General features: G+C 33.4%; 1 protein-coding gene across 3 annotated transcripts in view; it reads left to right on the top strand.

Moving 5' to 3' along the window:
• The first annotated feature begins 15468 nt into the window (after positions 1-15468).
• The window catches only part of LOC135836241 (uncharacterized), a 125508-nt gene continuing 117752 nt past the window's right edge, over positions 15469-23224 (top strand). For 2 of the 3 annotated variants that reach the window (XM_065350946.1, XM_065350945.1), the window contains exon 1: positions 15469-15621. The gene's annotated coding sequence lies outside the window, so the exon portion shown is untranslated. The remainder of the gene's footprint in view (positions 15622-23224) is intronic. The other variant, XM_065350943.1, reaches the window with a different exon arrangement.

Raw genomic sequence — 23224 nt, forward strand, 5'->3', positions numbered from 1 at the left:
CCATGTCAAGAAAGTCATCCTGATTATTCTTCAGGATTTCAAAAGTGTCACGATTTTTGTCAAAAAAACTCTCGATTTTTCAATCAGAGCTCGAAAACAGTCCTAATTTTTGCCAGAAATGCGAAAAAAGTCTCGATTTTCTAACCAGAAATTTTATCAAGTCTTAATTTTCTGCCAGAAATTTGAAAAAGTCCCGATTTTTTATCCAGAATTGGAGCAACGTCTTCATTTTTTTTTTTTTTACAGAAATTCAAAAAAAGTTTCGATTCTAAAATCGACCAGTTTTTTTTTAAAAGTTGAAAAAAATACTTAGGATAATTTAGGCTGATTTTTATCCAAGTTAGAAAAAAATCCCAATGTTTATCAGTTCGAGGGAAATGATCTTGCTTCAAAAAAAATGTTTTCAATTTTTTTGGTTCAGGTGATTTTTTTTTGAAGTGAGCTACCACGTGTAAATGTAATTGAGAGTGGTTCCTAAAATATTCACGAAAGTACATAGAAGTGTTAATGCACATCACATGTGACTTTTATAAAATATCTTCGTATTGTATAGGTACCTATTAAACATTCAGTAGGCAGGTAATGAATCTTGTAAATGTGAAACCAATTACAACGCTGCTGCAATTTCATGAAGTACCTATTGTCAAAACATGAAATTCTCGCGCTTGTAAATTCTCGTACATTGTTGTCGAGTACATATCCAGCAATTTCTCTACAACATCTGGATAGGTATTATTTGTCACAAATTTTGAAATTCATTCGATTCAAGATTAGCCACTTATAACGTTACATTAGCTTTTAAAGGTTTAAAATAATGCATACACTTTTGCATGCATAACATTTTCAAAGCATACACTACGTGTCAGAATAGCAAATAAATAAGTATAATTTTGCTATATGGCATCATCACGATCACAGAGATGCTGTGTAAGTACATACAACAAAGTCAATTTAGATTTGATACCAGTCAGTTATTCCATTAAAGTCACAGTTTTTGCGCGAAATATTACATTTCGCCACATTATACTCTCGGCCTGTTCAATGCTCAGAGGAGGAGGAAAAAACCCTAGCATTTTAAAAACACATTTAAACGATGATGCCTTTTCTAATGCAAATTGTTCACGGTTCACAGCTCCTCCGAGAGGAGTGTAGGAAAAAAGAACGATTTATCTTGTTATATGTAATATATAAACGCAATTTTCGCAGTCATTCGTCATTTGGACCAAAAACAAAAGATTCTTATTTTGGTAAAATTAAAAAAATTCGCTGTCAACAATGAAAACCGCGTAAACGGTTTGTCGCGGCGTGGGCAATGGCCATAATAGGATTCTTTTTGATGGTTTAGTACCATTATACACGGGGCTGATCTCTCGAAGCGTTATTTATTTTACGTTTATCTTGCAGACTTGTAGGTGTTACCATGACAACGTTGGCACACAATTTTGAGACGGGGTATTTTTTTTTCGGGACATCTTTCTTGTCAGTGAAATAACATTGGTCGTTTTGTGCAAGATTTACGTTTCTATGAAGGTCCCTTTACGCGTACCATATAACTATGATATGTTAAGCGACAGGATTTCATTAACCTTTTTTTTTTTTTTACATTTTGCATTTTGGCTTTTCGTGTAATCTTTGCCATTAGGGAATGGATTTGTTAAATATATGAGCAACTCGATGGATTCATATTTTTTCCAGAACCACAGCAATATAGCGGGGAATTTTTTTTTTTTTATTAATACAACTTTGATATGTTACCCTATCGGTATAGTCTTTGTTTCACGCGAAGCTTCAGATTTTTCCAGTTGATGTGATCTTTTTTACGATATCGAAAAAAACAACGCTATAGGTAGGCTACCAGTCATTAACGCGTTCATGTGCTTTTGATGATGAAAGGGAGGAGAGGGAATGTTTACACCTTTACCCATCATCTACCCTCGTCAGGGCACAGCAGCATTATTTTTATTCGTGAAATACCTAGATTTTTTTATTAAATAAAATTTTCTCGTATATTAGTAACTTATTTATTATTCTTGCAAATGGAAGCAATAAAAAAGGACATTTTTCCGGCTACCGGAGTCGTATTGTCTGCTTTAGTTTTCCTTAAAAACTTTACGAATATGGTATTTATTTTATTTTTGCCAGTACCACGTTATTATATTTGAACTTATTCCAAGCATTCGGAATTATTCTGTTATTATTTAGGAGATATTTTTTTTTGCGCTCTTTCTGTCTAATGGAGAATGACCATTTTATTATTTTTTTCAACGGCAGTATCGAGCTGAAATTGCATTCTGCAGACAAAAGACGCATTCGTTTTGTTTTTGCCGATATTTTGAGGTTTTTCCACGTATATTAAGGCACGAGATTGAATAATTTTTCTGTAGTTCATCGATGGATTATGAGGAGGAGAAGAAGGACAAAATCGCACTATTCGCTATAGTATCGCATTTCGTTATTTTGTAGTGTTATTGGGTCAAAATATTGAAAAAGTGATCAGAATTCTGAGTTTAGATATTCGTTCATTTTTTTTTTTTTTATTTTTTGTACAAGATTTATTATACACTTCTGATACCCAATCGCACAATATGAGAAAAATTATGAATGTACGAAGTGACTCGTCGATTTCCGTCAATTTAAGGTCGCCGAATGCGTTATAGAAAATAGAATTTTCAATTTATCAAGACTGTTCCAAAATTTTCACAAAAAATAATTGGGTAATTTAGGATAGTTACCGCATTTACATTTTTTTGAAACCAGGAAAAGGTATAACGAGACCACGATTTTCGGAATAAGCAGGTCTTAAACCTCCATAACCCAAGACCAGATTTTAGCTGGCCAAATTGATTTTTCGATTTAGCTTCTCAAGTTGATATTTAATAATTATTGTGGAAATATTTGAAAATTCTGGAGAAAACTGCAAGGCCATTGAGAGTCAATGCAGGCCCGAGGCAAAATATATGTAATTTGGCCCCATTTCTAAAGACGAAACTAAAATATAGAAGTTTTTTGAGAGGAGGTGAGGGAGAGGGTTTAATTAAAAATTTTCCGACTGATATCGGGAAAAAATAACAATTTTGCCGATTTATATCATATTCAGATGAGTTATAAAAATTTTAATTTTCTAATTTGAGTTTTTATGGGCTCAAATATGAATTTTTAAATTGTAAAACAAGAAAAAAATTGACTCGAACGAAGCAAGGGCAAAAGTTTTTGAAAATTTGATTTTGAGAGGTTTAAAAACGATGTTTTTGTTTCGCAAGTTGATTTTGAAAAAAAAAAGAGAACAGACCCGAACGAAATGAGGATGAAACCTTTTGAAAATTTGTATTTTGAGAGAACTAAAAACAATGTTTTTCATGCAAGAAGTTTTTAGTTTTTAAAAATAGAGTTTGAATTATTTTTTTCGGATGTTGATTTTGAAAAAGAAAAAAAAGCAGGCTCAAGTGAGTGCGAAAGCTCTTGAAAATTTGTATTTCAAAAGACATAAAAACGATACTTTCCATGCGAGAAGTTTATATTTTTTTCACTTTAAAACTTTAAAATTTGAATTGTGATCTGACACGAGAAAACCAGGTTTATTAGAATCCAAATAGGTAATCGATTTGGTTTTTTTATGGATATTGGTAGTACTCAATGTGCAGAATCCGCTGGTGGTGGTTAAAACGTTCGCGAACGATTCTTTTGACCCTAAATTTAAGGTTAAAATAATAGAGCAACTACAAAAAAAGTTCAAAATTTTTTTTTGTGATTTTTCTGAAAAGTATGTTCTGGGGAGTCAATATGCAATTTTTTGGGGCAATCGGCCTACATTTGAAGGATTAGTGCCATTTTATTGAAATTTGAATGAGGCTTAAGCTGAAAAAATCAACTCTTTTCACCTTGAACAAGCTTTTGCAAAAATCTAAAAACTCTATAAATAACTTTATTTTATATTAATAATTCATTCTTAGTAGTTTTCGCGAAATTTTTGGCGCAAAATTAAAAAAAAAACCGAAAAAATCGATTTAGGGAAATTTTGACTATTGGCGTTTGGCAACCCTGATTTTGAAAAAAAATGTCAGGTCATGTTGGCACCCCTGGTGGCCAAAAATGGTCCAAGTTTCACAGACCTGCGAATCATAGATCGCCGAACACAGATTCCAAACTTCAAATGCCCGTCCTGTAAAATTTACGTTTTGGATACTCACCTAGTTTTCTCGTGATAGATCACAATTATATTGTTTTATTTAGATTTCCAATTTTGAAAAAGAAAACAATATCAGCTCGAGCGAAGCAAAAGCAAAAGCTTTCAAAAATTTGTGTTTTGAGAAGTAAAAAAAAATACAGGTTCATCTTTTTTCACAAACTAGTTACGAAATTCCAGGTTTTTAACTCAATAATGCAGCAAATTTTGAAAATTTTGTTTATTTGTTCATTTTTATTTCTTTTGAGCATTTTTAAAAATTTGTAAAAAAATTGAAAAGTGAACTTCGGTGGCTGAAATGTTGGATTGAGAGTTTTTTAACATGCTCTTTCCATATAAGATAAGTCTAAGAATTTTCTAAATTTCAAACGAAAGCTTGAAGAAGTTTTCTTGTAAGCCACAATTCTGACTAATAATCATCATTTCTGTATGCTCTGACTGGCAAAATTAAGGAAACAAACAATTCCTGTTTTACGCGCTCTGTAGTAGGGCGGGAGAGGGGGTATTACCAAAAATTACCAAATTTCCATTTCAAAATCTTACGATTTATTCTGCACAATTGAACGTACTTACCTACCGACTTATCAATGCCTATACCTATTCAGCAAAAAAGAAAAAAAATCATCGAACGAAATGCGCAAACAAAATACTAAAAGATATGTTAAAAATGCAAGCAAATTGATTCCCTCGAGCTTTTCGTGCTCCCATTAGTGCGAATGTAAAAAAATCTATCGTTCGTATTTCGAGTAAAAATAAAAAACTTGCTCTAATAACCATGTACATGAGACGACAGTCGAGAAAAATTCGTGAAAAACAGAAAAAATAGCTGCAGAATAAATGGTCGTTGAAAGGTTACATATGTTAGATAGAGGGATAGAGAAGAAATTTCTCTAATTTCGTTTTCCTTTGGAGGCAGGAGGCGCGGCGCTAGGCAGGTACACGAGAATTTTTTCCGTAGTAATATTAATACGTAGGCAACACGTTTGACATTTACGCACATATTTTTCGTCAACGTGTACCTGGTCTACTAGAAAGGCAGAAATGTGCAGATTTATGATTTTCAGGCGTTCGTTGGTAAGTAAATACATACCTACTGTAGGTTTACTTTTTAGCTACGTACGTATTAATGCAATGAAAATAATTTATACATACATACGAGTACATACATACGTTTCTTACGTGAAATTCTCTGTAACGTTTGCGAAATAATTATTTACGTCTTTTTTTCACGTATTTTGCGAGTCTGGCAGTGGTAAAAATTAGATTTTCCACGACTACGAGTAGGTAAATGCTTCTGTACTCTAACCAGTTTCACATTACGAAGTTTACCAACGTATTTATCTCAACGTCTTTGTCACCTACTCGTACATATGTGTAAACGGCCATATCTTTTCTAGTTTAATATCGAATCGCTGATATACGTACCCGAATCACGTTCGTTGAAAAATATCTCACTGCGTGTCGTGCAATTTATCGTGTTTGTCGCCTTATATTTTTTCTAGTTGCACACTGCACTGACATTATTTTTAAGCAGGAGAGAGTATAGGTAGACATAGACACACTTTTAACAATATGAAAAACAATACCTACCTTGTGAAAGGTACAAGTACCTACGTTGGCAGCTCGTCGGCGATTAAAAATTCTCAAATTTAACTCAGCTTCGGGCGTAGTTAAGAAAACGGCGTAATTTTCGCCCTCGACGAAGACTTTTAAATGTACTTTTTACGCTGTTTAAGAAGCACTTTTAAAGTAGAACCGTAATGAGCAGACATCGCCAAGCTGATAAGTGCGAATTTTATACACCACACTGGTGCTTAACACGGTTAGCAACATTTTCAGCTACTTTAGCCGAGTTCGCAAATTATTACGTTCATATTTCATCGTTACCGTTTGTACATGCTAACATCAACCCCTCTATCCTAACGAATAATCTTACACCACCGCGCCGTGTAATTTCTTTTTAAATATCCCAATATTCCTACGTACGAGAGAGTATAAGAGATATGTACGTATAGATAGGTAAGGTACCCTATACCACCCTAACCTACCCTCTCACGAGAAGAAAGTCGCCTCTGATACACGCTTCGTGTATTATTTCAACTAGAAAATTAATAATTTTCCATAAAATCATCTTACGCGTTGCCTACAACCAAATAAGAAATCAATTTCGCGATAGTATATTGAGAGATTTTAATGCTCTACTCGTATGTAGTAAGTGCAATCTCGATCACTCAGTCACCAATTTTGTCATTTTTTCACCAGAACATGGGGACCGATAAAGTATCTCTAAAAAAAATTGCAGTTGTTCAATAGAAAACGTTCGTTTTCATGAGAGTTTGATTTTTCCAAAATGTGGTTTAAAAATTGCCTTGATGCAAAAATTATAATGACCAGTTGAATGGTGCTTTTCAAGAAGGTCCTATCGACAAAAAACTGGTTTTGAGAAAAACGCATTTTTATATTTCAGTGTTTTGCCATTTTGGTTTAAAATGATATAGCGAGCTCCGTTTTTTTTTGTTGAATAGAAGCATCTTTCCACTATTTATTTCCTGCGTAGTAATTTTTTTTCCACCACCAACATTTCCATGGGAGCGCTTTACAAAAGAGACCTCGATAGGACCTTCTTGAAACGACAGGACCTTCTTGCGGTTATTCACCTAAAAATCGATTTTATTCCTTCTCAAACCCACCAAAAACATGAAATAGTCACTCTTGAGTAGTAATTTTCAACGCAGAATTCAAATTTTGAGTCAATTTTGCCCCTCGACCCCAAGGGGGGGGGGTGGTACCAAATGAAAATTTGGGGAAAATGTGAAAAAATCGAGTATAGTGTCGAAATCTTGATACTTTGGGTTAAAAACAACGATTTTTGAGTCAATTTACCTCGTAGCCCCCCAGGGGGAGTGGTACCAAATAAAAATGCGAAAAAATCGAGTATAGTGTCGAAATCTTGGTACATTTGGGCTGAAAACCCGATTTTCGAGTCAATTTTGTCCCTCGGCTTCCGGGGGGAGGGGTGTGGTACCTAATCAAAATTTAGGATAAAAGTGAAAAAATTGAGTACTTTAATGTAATATCTTTAATACTGTAGGGCAGAAGTTTCTTCCGCCAGCATTCCCCAAAACGACGAATATGAAAAATTATGCATTTTAGTGTATGTAAAACAACTGCGATCGATTTACCTGCGGAAACCTGCGAAAATCTGTATCATCTCATACTTTAGCCATGCATGTGTGAGTGCGCACTCGATTTTTTCACTGTTTTCCCCAAATTTCGATTTGGTACCACCCCCTTCCTCCCTGGCGTGCGAAGGACAAAATTGGCTCGAAAATCGGGTTTTCAGCCCAAATGTACCAAGATTTCGACACTATACTCGATTTTTTCGCATTTTTATTTGATACCACCCTCCCCCCCTGGGGGGCTACGAGGTAAATTGACTCAAAAATCGTTGTTTTTAACCCAAAGTATCAAGATTTCGACACTATACTCGATTTTTTCACATTTTCCCCAAATTTTCATTTGGTACCACCCCCCCCCCTTGGGGTCGAGGGGCAAAATTGACTCAAAATTTGAATTCTGCGTTGAAAATTACTACTCAAGAGTGCCTTCTGGTATAGTTGTGATCAACCATTTCGGAGAAGAAGGTAATGCGCGCATTTTCCAGTTGCGTTTCCTAGCCAACTTCATATAGCTGCTGTTTGTGAACAACACCACATGGAGCGCTGCGGTTTGCACCATCTTGTGTAGAAAACGTCAGAGATTCAAATTTCATGAACTCCTCAAAAAGGTCCTATCGGTCGATAGGACCTTCTTGAAAAGCACCATTCAGTTGTTAGGTAAACTAGAAACTTCATTTATACCTATTAAAATCATTTTATAAGTTCAATTTTGATAATGTGAGTTGTACTTAGTTTTTAGAGACACGCATTTGTCAAAATATGTGTTTATAAAAAAGGTCAAAAAATAGACTACACTTTGAAATTTTGAGCTCAAAAATATTTGTTTTCTTCATTTACGAATACCATTTATAACATGTTAAAAGTTTTCCTCAAAATGTGTTACTAGAGGGAATCATCCCAGAGTGATGGCTGCCCAATGACATATGACATATGACATAGATATTTCGAAAATTTGGAACATTTTTTTGAAAAAATCCAAGCTTAATAAATGCACTTCAAATCAAATCAAATCAAATTAAATTTATTTTTTGCAATAGGCAGCATATATACGCTGCATTTACAAAGTCAACTTATTTACAAGTACTAACAGTACCTATAGGAAATGATAAAGATACATAAAAAAATGAATAAGTAATAAAATAAAATGAAGGCGCCATGTATAGCATTATAGAGGTATACATACTTAAGGAGGATTAGCACACATATTTAATTCTTATATAGGCATCTTAAAAATAATAATGCACTCAGTTATGTAACAGCGTCCATATACTCATCTATTGAATATAATGCTTTTTTTAGCAGCCATTTTTTCAGAGTTTTAGAAAATAATTTTGTGCAATTGATAATTTTGATTTCATTTGGAATTTTGTTATAAATTTTTGCAGCCATTAAGTCTATACTAGTTTGGTAAAATTTAGTCCTGAATTGTGTGTGCTATTCACAATTTGGGCTATCAGGTGTAGGTATGTATAAGCAGGGTATGGTTGGACATGTTTGCCGCCGATTTCACACTGGCTCGCCGCTGCTGATACTTAATTCAAGTTTTGACACACCAATATCTTATTGGCGTGAAACGGTGTAGAGAATGGCCTTTTAAAATGATCTTCGAGCCCTTGAACCCCAAATTTTGATACCAATGTCAAATTAAAAAAAAAATTTCAATTCTCTCCAATTGAAGTCCCTTTTATGTTTTTAGATTTTGGGTCAAATAGTGATAAAGATGAAAGTGGGGCCCTCAAAACCTCTGTTACCAATAATTTTCCCTACCTATTCTACAAGCAAAACTATGGGTTTGTTTGGCTAAATACTTCATCTGAATCATCATTCACCATGTTCACACCACCAAACCACCATCCATTTAGAACCGGTGTGAATTTTGGCGCACCCTGTTGAAACACCGCCACACTGATGAAAATTGACCTCACACCACCACCATGCAATTTCCTAATGGCGCACATGTCTAGGTAAGGTTAACATTTCATTTGAAAGAAAGACATTCTTGCATGATTCCGTGACTTGCATTCGATAGATGATTATAATTGCTTGTTTTTGTATGTATTACAAAAATTCTCTGCATAAGATTGATATTTGCATCCCAAAACATCAAGCCATATGCCATACCCTATTGACAAAAATTGTGCGTACAACATGCTGAAATGCATGCTTTTTTGCATATCACACACATGCATGAATTTGGACTTTTTCAAAAAATTGCATACTATTCAGCCAGTGAATAGCATGCTTAAAAGTAAACTAAAAATATGTACAAAAAGTGCGGAAATTTTAGCAGAAAAATTGCTCAAACTCACTGGCAATACTATCTACCGATTAATTGTAAATTTTAAGACATTCTAATAGATAATTTTTTCAAAAAAGTTGAAAAAAAATTACCTAAAAAATTTCCGTTGTGTGCGGGTATTGATCCCAGGTTCCTGCGATGTGTGGCCCCTTAACTCACTCGGCCACCTCGCAGCTTAATAGATTAGAGGTTATTTTTGCATAAATGTTATCAATTTTTGGACTTAGAAAAATTGTTACTCACTGGTGCATTTTAGAAAATACTTGGTTGCTAGATTGCTTCTGTTTAGCATGCAAAAATGTACATTTTTAACGCAATAATGCACCCTTTTACACCAGTCCAAAATCACACACTGTTATGCATGCTTTTCAGCATAATTTTGTCAATAGGGTATTAGACTGGAACAATCCATAATACACCATTTTTGAAGTTTGCACATTGGTGACACCTTTTAATTGCCAAAGAAGATAATTTATTGATGATATGTAGTTTTTAGTTTCCCAGCTAGATAGTCTATGTGTCCAAGTTAGACTGGAGTTGATGTACATTATGCTCCCAAAAATGTTAGACATTCAACTTTAGTAACCCTAATAGAAAAAATACTAGTAGTAGGTGAAAATACTCTACTAGTTTCTTACCAGTTATTACTAGTAAGTACTGCTTTACCACTAGTTTATACTGGTTAACTGATAATTCATCAGTACTTATTACTAGTGTGTACTACCTCGCTACCAGTTCATACTGGTTCACTGCTAATTTATCAGTACTTACTACTAATTAATACTGTGTTACTACTAGTTCATACTGATTCACTGCTGATTCATCAGTTCTGATTACTAGTTTGTGCTGGATCACTACTAGTTGTTACTTTTCAACTACCAGTTCTTATCAGTTCTTAATGTCAGCAAATTCTCCTTTCTTATTATATTCATTTATTTTACAGAAAATGAGTAGAAATGCATGCTATAAATAAAACCAGTGAAATGTGGGATAGGTATAGGGATAGGATTTTAAGCGCCATCAGACACGTTTTAAAAGCGCTATAAAAAGCAAGAAAAAAGCAAAAAAATCGCTATCAAATCCTACCCTGTTTCATATCAAAATGAAGGTTTTATTTTCAAACCCATGTTAGATAAGGTCCTCCCTTAAATATATGCACAATTTGAACCAAAATGAACTAAAAGAAGAAAATGGAAAAAATGAAGAAAAACTGAAACTACATACATTAAAACTAAAACTATTATTTTCAGTTTTTTTTCTCTTGTTTTTTTGAAATAATTCATTACAATTTTTTTTTCAAAAATGTGCAAATAGTTGATAAGTTTTAGTATTGTTGGAAGCAATTGCCGCAATTTTACCAATTTTTCATTCAGAAAAGCGCTAATCATAGACAGTTCCAAATTTAAATTTTATGTACTGTGACCAAAATATATTAGGTTTGTTTTCTCAACATTTAATTTAATTTATTCTGAACCATACTACTAAAAAATCCACAACCTGCTGTGTTGAGACACCCATATTCATAGGAATCAGTGCTGTAGTGTCATCTGCAAATAGGATCAAGTTACTCTTTACATTTTTTGGAAGGTCATTGACATAATAGATGAAGAACAGAAGTCCTAATATTGACCCTTGTGGAACTCCTTGCTCAACTGGATATTGTTCAGAGAAATGGTATTCTCCATTTATATCTTCTGTCTTAACAATTTGAGTTCTATTTTTGAGGAAGGATGTGGTCCAGTCCAAAGCCACCCCTGACAAAATCGACCGTTTTGATGAAAAAAAGTTTCCAAAAGAATGACGTTTAAAATGAATTTTAAGGGTTGAAAGATCAAATTTTGGAAAAAAAAATATATTTTATTGAAATTTAGTTGAAATGGTTGATTTTGTCAGAGTGGGTCACATACACTTAATTAAAAGTGCCCATAAAACGTATTATTGGTCGTCCACAGATTTAAGCACTTGTCAACTTTCCAAAAAAAAAATTAAAACTTTTTTTAAATTGAAGAGCTGTTTTGTAGACATATCGAAGCAAACATTTTTATGACACCACTTCATCAACTCCTCTTTAACCGCATATCAAAACATCATTTTTCAATATGGTGATTTGTCAGCAAATTTTCAACCCGGTTCTCCTGCGAAATGATTACGAGAGGTTGATTGGAGGATGTTTTGCAGCACTGTCGATCGATGTAGCATTGAATACAAGTAAAGTTGATGGAAGCACGAGTTTCATCCCAAATCCCAAGTGTATTTGAAACTTCCTTCGTCTACCAGCCAAACAAAACGTACCTAACTTAAAGTTAGTGGACCTGCTCTGCGTCAAATTACATAGCAAAAGTGTCAACGTTGATTTTTACTCTGAAAACAGAAAGGCTAATCCTCGCACAATCAAAGACTGCTTTGGGAAATTTCCAATCCAATGATTTATAGAATTGAATTTCTATAACGATAAATCAGTCGAACGAATTTTTAACATAATATTGAATTAATTAAGATAGAGACTCATAGCGATGAGGTAATAAAGGTAAAGAAGATAACTTTGTTTCAAAGGTGATACTTAATAGACGTAAATAGTATTAAAAGCTTAATGCGTAAATGTACACTGTGTGAGTTTTACACCTCACCAGATCAACACGATGATGAGGGGAATCCACCAACCAAGTATCTGTTGAAATATGTAATTTAAACGTAGATACGAGGGTGTTTCTATAAGGGGGTTTGTTCAGTTTAGGGTGGTAGAGCGTATATAGGGTGGCTAATGATGTATGTCGGGGTTGCATGGTAGAGGTACCTATACAACTAATTTCTTATCTTTTTTTATCGTTACAGAAAGCAAAACATTTTTCTTACTGTCACGCCACATATAGGACTACTAGGACTACACAACGTACGCCTATGAGTGCTGCTAAATGTAGAAATAAATGGTAAAAGCTTCCACGATTCGAGTATATTTTATGATTTTTTTATAGACTTTTTATAGGGTTCGCTATTTCGTCAAAAGGGAAGTGACGGAGTGATTACTAAGAGTTTTCAACAAACAAATATACCAGATACCTCTCTCGAACGAATGATCTTTTTGTTCGGAGGGAGCATTTTTAGATGTTGCGTCCGAGTCGTTCGTGAAATATGACGTCGAGTTGTTTATCCTTATTCTTGAACTTGAACCCCTAAGATCATAACTTTTGCGCAACTTTATCTCCAAATGCAGCCGAAGTGTAGAGATTTTAAATCACGCGGCACGAGTGCATCAATAGTTGCCTGAAGAAGATAAGTAGGGACTAAATCCTTGTAATGAAGACATCTTGACCGACAGATTTTTTTTTGGATCAAACGCAGAAAAATAGAAAGAAAATAAAATTTAAAAATATACACCAAGGCGAATTTCAGATGGTGAATTTTTATTTTTTGAGTTTGAATTTGGTCAATTTCTATGAAAAAAATCAATTTTTGGTCAAATTGAGGTAGACAACTGGGATTTGGTTTAAGTATACTCAATTTAGGGTCTCTCGAATCGATTGGTGATGGATTTAAAGTCGTTCGGCAGCCTTTAGAAAATTGTTAGAATTTTTAATTGAGGAAAAATTACCATAAAAATGATCGAATTGAAAAATTCAGCACCGATAAACTCGATGCATACAGTCTTTATGGCCCTTCTGATCAATTTAAGCATAAACACTTGAAATTAATTTCTAATGTTTCAAAACAAAGGATTTTTTAACACAACCGATTTTTGGGAATTTTCAGTACTAAAAAAAAAAACAAAACCATGAAAATTCATTTGAGTTTGCATTTTTTTCCCTTTTTTTAATGAAGCAATGAGACCCTGTAGAGTATCTCGCACAATTCTCATAGTAAAAAAATTAAGGGTTTTACAAAGATTTTAGAATTTAGATGTTTCAAAATACCTAACCCATAAATTTTTGGAATAACTCGCTTTGGATTTTGGCATAATTAAGCAGAAAAAAATCTAAAATGATTTTTATACCGTTGAAAAGTGCGTGAAACCAACATGGACTACCTGAAAGATGGCTTCAGAAATGTGGCGTAACAAAATTCAGCCTATTTTTATACTGCTGTCCAGTTTTTAGAGCAATTTATAATATTTTTCTCTTTATTCAACTACGTATTATTTGACATGGAAAAAAAATTGAAAACTTCTTCATGTTTTAGCTGCTCAAGTAAATACTCGTACATTTTTCGATATTTTTTTACACATTTTTTTGAAAAATTTGGCTATTCTAAATCCAAGATTTTTCCCTCTGGCATCAAAACAGAGCACCGATTGTGTGAGCGAAATTTTTTATGAGCTGCCTTATGGGTCTTCCATCTTCATGTTTTAATTTGAAAAAGGGAATGAAATTAATGGCTGAGAGAACTGAGAATTTCTTTTATAAGCAAATTCAAATGACCAGGATAGTCTGACACGTGTTCGGTATTGTCCTTCATAAATGATTTTTTTGCCATTTTCTTTCTATTGTTTTTTTCTCCATCGACCGTCTTTTAACTTTAAATAAAAAGCCTTGTTTATTAATCTAGACAGTTCATTCTGGTCAATTTTATCCAATTTTTCTCATTTTTATTCTGATTCGTAAAATTTATGAATTTTTAAAATTTCATAGGTATAAACTGACTACTTTTGTCAAGAAGGATTTCATTTTTTAAAATCAGTATCTGTATTATTCTATTTCAAAGTAAGCATGAACGTGAGCTGTTTTTTTTTAATCCTAAAAATGTTATATATATTTTTTCCACGGATCTATTTTCTAAATAACTTTTCCTATGAGAACATCGCGAATCAAAACTTCGAAGGTCTATTTTCATAAACATAATTATGAACTTTGCTTACTCGATTTGGAGATTATCGGCTGCCCTACATATAATCTCTCGTAGATATACGGCCTACGTATTTTCAGATACACATTTGACGTAATAGTCAATCTTTCTTTATTTTAGCAAATTAGTGTTTCAAAAAATATTTGTTCATTGTTAGCGAATTTATTAATATTTACTTTGTCAACATTAATGCGCAAATTGAAAGCAAACACGAGCCAAAGTAATTTTCTTGTGAAATATTGGAAGCTTTCCAAAATTATAAAGAAAATGCTCGAACAGCTGTTTATTGTTATTTCCCATAGAAATATTTCAAGGACGATACCTACCATCTTATTATTTTCATTTGGAAAATAATTCTTTCCTCTTTTCATTTCTTTTCTTTTCTTTTTTTTTTGTGAGAAAAAGGAGGCCAACGTAGGTATAATTTTTAAATATTTTGAAGAAATGGATTTTAAAAAATTGAAAGAGACTATCTGCCTACTGAAACTTATCCAAGAGGGGAGCTGAAATTTGATATTTAGATTTAGAATGGAATCTGAATTTGTCTAAAGAGAGTTTCGACTTCCTAATCTTTCTTCACGTCTCTTCATATCATAAAAAATAAATTTGTATTTCTTAAATGCATTCTTGGGACCATTTAAATTGACCTAGGGGGGGGGGGGGGGGTAGCTATTTTTCATCTAAAAATCTACCTACCCTAAATTCGCAATACCTAGTTCAATTTCTTCAATTATTGTTCTCTTCAATTTATATCTCATGCTCTTTAAGAAAAACACGCTGTTTAAAAAAATCTGTACCAAATACACGTAAAAATTTCCACATAAAAAAATTCTCAGATTATCGGATACTTTTTAGCGGTAATTTTAACGCTAATTCTCGCCGAACGGTTCAAAACACGCGTATGGGTGGTTCCTGCGCGGAGTTGTTTCTGATTTGATCTCGCGTTTCGTATAATTTCGGCTTTGCTCCTGTTGTATTATACTTAGGCTTTTTGCTTTGTACTGCGTTAACCGAACCACGTGCATTTCCTCGTTTTCGCCGGGTTTACGTGAATATTGCGCGGCCGGTGTGTGCTTTTTTTTGCTAATTGCGGTGAAGTTTTATATTATTCGTCTGTGATTCGGGTAAATTTATTTATTTGTATTTATTATTTAGTATAAGTATTTTTAAATTGGCAAATTTTAGTGATTTTGAAAATTTCTCGCACGTGGCTTCACAAAATGTTGTAGCCATGCTTTTCTAATACCCTCATGATTCTTCGTGAGCATTCTTCATTGAAGCAAATTTGAAACCATAAAAAAAATAATGACGGTAAAATCAAATTTAATTGTAAGGTTTTTGTAATTAAAAAAAAAAACAAAACACGAGAAATGTACATACTAAGTATCTGAGTATTTTCCACTAATGTTTTCCTTTGAATCTCATTCTACTCAGATACTTAGAACTCGAATAAAAGGGAACCCAAGTTATCGAAAAAAAAAACACGATGAATTTATCTATCACGTTAATCTTTTTTATAAACTCATCAAAGTTTGAAACTTTCTTTTTTACTTTTCATTTCTTTCGAGTATGTATTTAATGATCGAGCTCTACAAATGAGTAGGTTGGCAGGTGTGCCGGTATTTTTTCCATCAACAATTTTTTTCAATTCCAACAACAACCATGCCATGTGTTAACCGTGAACCTTTTTCAATGTAAAAAAATGGAACCCATTAAAATTTACCTGCGTACAAAATGTTCGGTACTTTTTTACGTGGGCAGATTTGTTGAAAAATTCAAGCACAACACAATGAGTTTTTCTTTCCACTTCAACAGTTGAAAATTACTTATTTCGTTTTCCTTTCGTATCAGCTACATCCGGCGAATAAACAAGTTTGAAATTTACATTTAAAATTGTTGGTGCCTAATCAGCGAATCAAAATTTTCTTATTCAAAAATTACCTATTCAGTAGAAAATTTTTTGCTGCAAGTTTTCAAATGAGGTTTCGGAGGGGAAAAAATGGCGAAATCCTATTGCGAATTTTTAGTTTGGCTGTAAGAGAAGGCAAAGCGAGAAACAATGAAATTTTCCATTTTAAATTTGAAAATTCGAATGATTATTGTTTTCCAATTTAGGTGTGCCTGAATAATATGCTCGCCTATTTTCATATTGTTTGAAAATTAAATGAAAAAATCTGATTGCTAGTTTCATCGAAAAATGCAGTACTAAATAAATGTTGCAAAACGAGAATAAATGGAAAATTTCGAATTCAATGCCATGAAAATATCCAGCTAGGTGATGTAAATCAACGACATAGATAATAACTTTCAACTGTGATATGTTATAGACACAAGAATTATAGTAACGATTAGAAATGAAACGAGCTAATACGAGTAATTAGTAAAATCATCGTAGTATTCTCGTTAAGTATTTGTTAATATTTTGATATTGAAATCTACGAATATACCTATCGTACAGAAATACTTATTGCTAAAATAATTATCTGCATTTTGCATGGATCGAAGTTTCAAATAATAGTGAAATTAACACTTATCGAGTCGAATCCATATTCGCGAATTCACGTTCGCTTGGATAGCTGTTGCTTTTGTATGAACAAGGGGGTACTATGAGTGCATGTTGACCAATCAGATTACAATTCGCTACGTAGCAGTTAATAACTCGGTGGCCAACAATTTTTTTTCTTTCTTTTTCAGCATAATTTGGATGAACTATGAACTGATGAGTGATCTTGCTTTATTACGAATCATTTTAGACTTGAAAGGCATTTTATAATAAATCATTCATTTAAGGGGAAGTTATGGCCTTCAAAATTGGGGCCAAAATAGAAAAATCATAAATAGAAACATGAATTCTGGTTTTGTTGGCTTTTTTGGCTCCAAAGCGTAAGAATTTGTGCAAAGATGAACATTAGGTAAGACATAAAACCTTGACCTTATTACAGGGGGGTCATTCAAAGGAAATAATGCGTTCTAGAATTTTTAACAGGAAATGTGCATGATTCGAGAATATTTTCGATGAAAAATCCAGGATAGGAAGGTTAGGGTAGATCACGAAAAAAAACTTCATAGTACAGGTACCTAGGTATTTTGACCAAATTTAGCAGAAACCTTCGATGGTGTTTCGTGTCTCTGAAAGGGAGATATGAGCCCTCAAAGAGGAGACATTTTCGAAAAAGTCATGGTTTTTTCGCTCTAACTCCTACCCAACCTGTTATGGAAGAGATTAGCAATTCTAATAGGTACGTAATATTTGTGACCTTGCGTCGACCCAGGTCATTTGCTGTCAGAATCCAAGACCACTTTTATAGTTCTACCGAGTGGTTGAAAATTTGCTATTCGCTTATTTTTGGATAATTCGCGTGTTTTGACAATTTTTTCTTCGCAATATCTACTTAAATAGCCCAGGCAAATTGCAGAAAAAAATGGGCGAACCCAAACATAATTGCAAACAAAGGTTTTTTTGGTGAATATTGTCTAGGGTGGCGTGCTGAACAACATGCTAAAAGTCCCCGCCCCTATCCCACGAGCTAACCCCCCCCCCACAGTGGGTCAAAGCCCCCCAAATCGGTTTTTCATCAAGAACTCCTGAAATATTGAATTTTGAGTAAAATGAGCCCAGTGATCATTTCATCTCCTCCCCAATACCTATCAAATGAGCTATCGACCAACTCCCTAGCCTCAAGGGGGTGGCGCTACGACCCCTCAAAGTGATGTGATTTCATTGATTTTACATTTTATGATTTGGGACTTGTAACCTGTTCTAATTGATAAAATGAAGTCAAACTTGGGGAATGGGATTCTTTTGGGAGCTAGAGTTGACCTCTGGAGTGGGGAGGGTCAAAGTTGAAAATTGCAGAAAGGTCATTTTTTTGGAGGGGCATAACATGACCCCAAATGGATGAAAAGGGTCCAAAATCATACCATCGAACAAGGGTCCAAAATCATACCATCGAACAGTTCCCTATCTGTGATCAACATATCCAAATTTTAGCTTCCTAGGTCATCCCCACCCCATTTAAAGCGGAATTAGGCTAAAAATCCCCTTATTTTGCCCCTATTTTCGGGTTTTCCATCTTAAAAGGAGTGGGGATGACCTAGGAAACTAAAATTTGGATATGTTGATCACAGATAGGGAACTGTCCGATGGTATGATTTTGGACCCTTTTCATCCATTTGGGGTCATGTTATGCCCCTCCAAAAAAATGACCTTTCTGCAATTTTCAACTTTGACCCTCCCCACTCCAGAGGTCAACTCTAGCTCCCAAAAGAATCCCATTCCCCAAGTTTGACTTCATTCTATCAATTAGAACAGGTTACAAGTCCCAAATCATAAAATGTAAAATCAATGAAATCACATCACTTTGAGGGGTCGTAGCGCCACCCCCTTGAGGCTAGGGAGTTGGTCGATAGCTCATTTGATAGGTATTGGGGAGGAGATGAAATGATCACTGGGCTCATTTTACTCAAAATTCAATATTTCAGGAGTTCTTGATGAAAAACTGATTTTGGGGGGGGGCTTTGATCCACTGTGGGGGGGGGGGTTAGCTCGTGGGGTAGGGGCGGGGACTTTTAGTATGTTGTTCAGCACACCACCCTAGACAATATTCACCAAAAAAACCTTTGTTTGTAATTATGTTTGGGTCAAATTGCATATTGACTGGGCTAAAATAGTATTTTGCATTAATTGTGCCAAAAAATTGAAATACATATATAATTCCTTAAACTATACGGTGCCAAATTTTTTGGTCATTATTGCCAATTTCAAAAAATTAAGAAAAAACCAAAAATATTAAATTTTTTTGAATTCTTGAAATTGGCAATAATGAGTAAAAAAAATTGGTACCGTTACGTTCCAAAATATTTCCCCAGTTTCAGAAATCACACCATTCAATTTTTTTGGTGAACCTAATGGGAAATATTTGCGAAGAAAAAATTTTCAAAACACGAGTTTATTCAAAAAAACAAAAAAACAAAAATGATTTGCAAATTTTCAACCACACAGTTGATAAAACCCAAAAATTGGTCTTGTATTTTGACTTAAATATGTAGCATGGATTGACGAAGAATCTCAAATATCTACATATTAGCATACCTATTTAAAAAAAAAAAAACACGAACAGATTGGTTCTAAATTCAATCTGTCTTGAGATATGAATCTTCAAAATTTGGCAGTTGGAAATTCCGAGCTCCCTCTCATCCCCTTTCACAAGATGGAGGATAACCACCGAAATGACAAATATAGCTTTTCGATGAAACAGAACTCGCGAAAAAATTTGAGAAATCAGAGCACGCTACTTTACTTCTACCTATTAGTCATTCGTTTTCACGTATTTACGGCAAACCGAGTATGCAAATTTATTAACACCAAAATAGAAACATCGATTCTTAATTCTTCCTGATTTCTGAATATTCACATGCCTATACCTCTGTATTGTGGCACATAATTATACAGTATTTCCTATCTCGTGCCTGCTATAGTGCTAGAAGAGAAACAAAATCACCGCATATTCTCACCTTCACCTGTTTGAAACCATTAGATGGTTTTTTTAATTCATTAACCTACCTAATCTCACATCATACGAAAGTTTTTACTTTTATATCTACAACCTAGCGATAAGTATTTCCATTCTAATTGCTTAATTTGTCATTACATTCAACATGCATTACGCCATTAATTATTCCATGCTTAGAGGTGGTGCATTTTTGTTACATAATTACCGAGGAAATAACAATTATAAAATTCTCGCCACTTTTAAAAGCAACATTGTTCTGCTTTCTAGCGAAATTATTCGCTAATTTATAATCCCTTTGTTATGGCTAAAAACACGCCAGCAGAAATTTAATTCACACTTGATGAATTTTTCAAAATAATTTCGCGAACTGGGGAAAAAAATAAAGAACTCGAAGAGTATCTTTTTACGAGTATTCTAATACTTAGATCGGAGTGAAAAACATCGAAAAACTTATTAAATCTTTAAAACGAACGATAAAGTAAAGTGGAATACAATTCGTTCTTTTGGTTAGGTTAGACAAAACGAAACGTTTCCCAAAATGAAATATGGTTGGTGGCAATGTGATGAAAAAAAGTGATAAATACCTAGCATGCGATGGTACACTTTAGTCGGGGGTAAAAATCAAGATGAATAGGTTGAAATTAAGTTTTTCAGAATATGTTTACATTGTCACGCGAGCATAAAACAAATAAGGTTATACATTTACGTACATAGCGAACTTTATACAATTAATGAATTAAAAGCCCTGGATATAGCTGCATGTGTTTTTAATACTACTTGTGTAAGTACATATAGTAAAGAATACGATATCTAGTTATCTACATATTCGTATCTGGAAGAACCGAAGCGAAGGAAAAATTTCGAAAATTGAAGTACATTTATCAATGATGATACTCTTATGCTAGCAGAGAAGTTAAACCATTGTTTTTGTTTTCTCATTTGAATTTCCAAAATGTGTGTTTTTTTTCATCGTAACATATTTTTGCATATCTTTTACGACGATATAAGTATAAGGAAGGGAGGTTTGCAAATTTCAATTGATTCTTTTTTTTACGGCCATCTTTCGGTGTATATAGCGGTGTAATAAACTTTAATAATGGTAGTTTAAGAAGACTAGTGAGAAATCGAAGCAGGAAGTTATCTTAATACTACTATGAGAAATTCTGAAAATAGAGCCAACCGAGAATCATTGTTTACGGTAGAGCAAACAACAATACTGCACTACGCCTTGGCGCGTTCACGCTTCAACTGCAAAACCGTCAAACCTCCTTTCAACTTAAATAACATTCCGGATACTTTTTTTTTCTTTCATTTTGAAAATACATTAAGAAATTGATCGTTCTACAGGGGGAAAATTTTTTTTCTAACGTTTCTGGCAGATATTCGATTAATACTCGTTTTGTTGTTGCTGCTAAAGTGTAACATTTTCATGGATTTTAGTGAGGGAGTTATTTAGGGTTCTTGAGTTTCGAGTACCTCATTGAGAACTAGTTACATATTTGAAGTTCTTTATTATAGACAGTTGTAGAAATACAAGCATATAAGAATATACATGATAAAGCTATGATAGTCGTAAGATTTATGAGATATTTTTGAGTAGGATTATCTGTTTTGTAACATGAGACGTGAAAATTGGAGAAAAAAATTCTTCGAGATTTTATGGTAGAGATATGTGCTATAACTTCTATCTATAGCTATGTGTACTTGAATTCGTGGTATGTAGGTACTTTAATTTAAGCACACGAAATCGATACTCACCAATTACAATAAAGAGTAGATAAATACGCTGTACGAATACGAACATAGGATACATACTCGTAGGAGGATTTGTATTTTGTAAATTCACTTGGATGATGTATAATTCGATTATTTGTTCGAATTTACCCCTTTACCTACCTTACCATACACATAGGTAGAGGTACATACCCGAACTTCATTCGTATGTAACACAATATTTCTCAATACAGTAGGCACAATAAGTAAGTACGTGCATAGGAGAATAAATTAAACATCATCGTGCCATCTCAATATTCGTGTCTGTATTTAAATCTAACTACATACTGAAAAACAAGGTTATTCGACGTAGAATACGTATGTGAATACAAATTATATTGAAGAGTCAGCCTACATGAGTAAGAATTGCTTTGTACAATTTTTGATCATTTTCAATTTTTTAGAAGAATATTTCCTAGTCAACTTAAACAACTTATTAGGTATGTCCGATTTTGACAAGAAATTTTTTTTGCAAATCATTTCCTGGTAAATAAAAGTCGAAAAATAGCGAAATTCATTTTCAAAAAGTTTTTTATTTTTAAACTTCTGCGATAGAAAATTAATTTCATCAAGTAATCAAAATGAAAAAATGTAGGTACCCATTTTGACTGATCCACATTCATTTTTTCTGGATTTTCAACCGAATTTACTTCACGAATTTAATTAATTTTTTATTAAAAAGATGAAAAAATTGAAAAATAAGTAGGTACCTATGCATGAAAAACGGTGAAATATGAGGTGATTTTGACTTTAAAAAGGTTTTTCGAAATTTAGGAATATTAGGAGAAGTCTGAAGTATTACCCAAACGGAGCGAGACCGAAAATTTTTTGAGGAATGTTGTTTGAAAAACAGTGATTTTTAACTATTTTAAACATCGTTTGAAAATTTCCGAGTTGAAAGTTCATCATTGAAATTCAAAATTGCCAACTTTGGAAAAAATCGGTTCAAAACTTTTGAAATGCTGAACCCCAAGACCACTTTTAAAAGGTTGAAAAAAAATCGTAAGGTTCTTGATGTCATTCCAAAAATTTTCAAATTTGGAAAGAATTTGATCAACTTCAAAAAACTTTGAAAAAGTAGCAACATTTTAATATTTTATGTAAAATAAAAAGTATTAATAGGTATGTACTTTGGGAAAAAATCAATAAATCGCTAAAATTATGCCAAACTTTCTAAAATGGCTTTTTGACATTTTGTCAGACTTTTTGAATGCATGAAAAATACTGTTATTGGGTTGATTACGATTAACTTTTATAATCAACTTTCAAGCAAAAAACATGTACCCATAATCCATCCATAATTTAAAACTTTTCTGTCATAATTGAACGATAAGAAAAGTGGTTTGCACGATAGTCATGTGAATGATAAAAAGTGGTTCAAGAACGACATCCACAATTTAGATAGTAAGCACAGCATTTTTAAACGATAGATAAGGTGTTA

This window comes from Planococcus citri, chromosome 2, assembly GCF_950023065.1.
Source record: "Planococcus citri chromosome 2, ihPlaCitr1.1, whole genome shotgun sequence".
Taxonomy (NCBI): Eukaryota; Metazoa; Arthropoda; class Insecta; order Hemiptera; family Pseudococcidae; genus Planococcus; species Planococcus citri.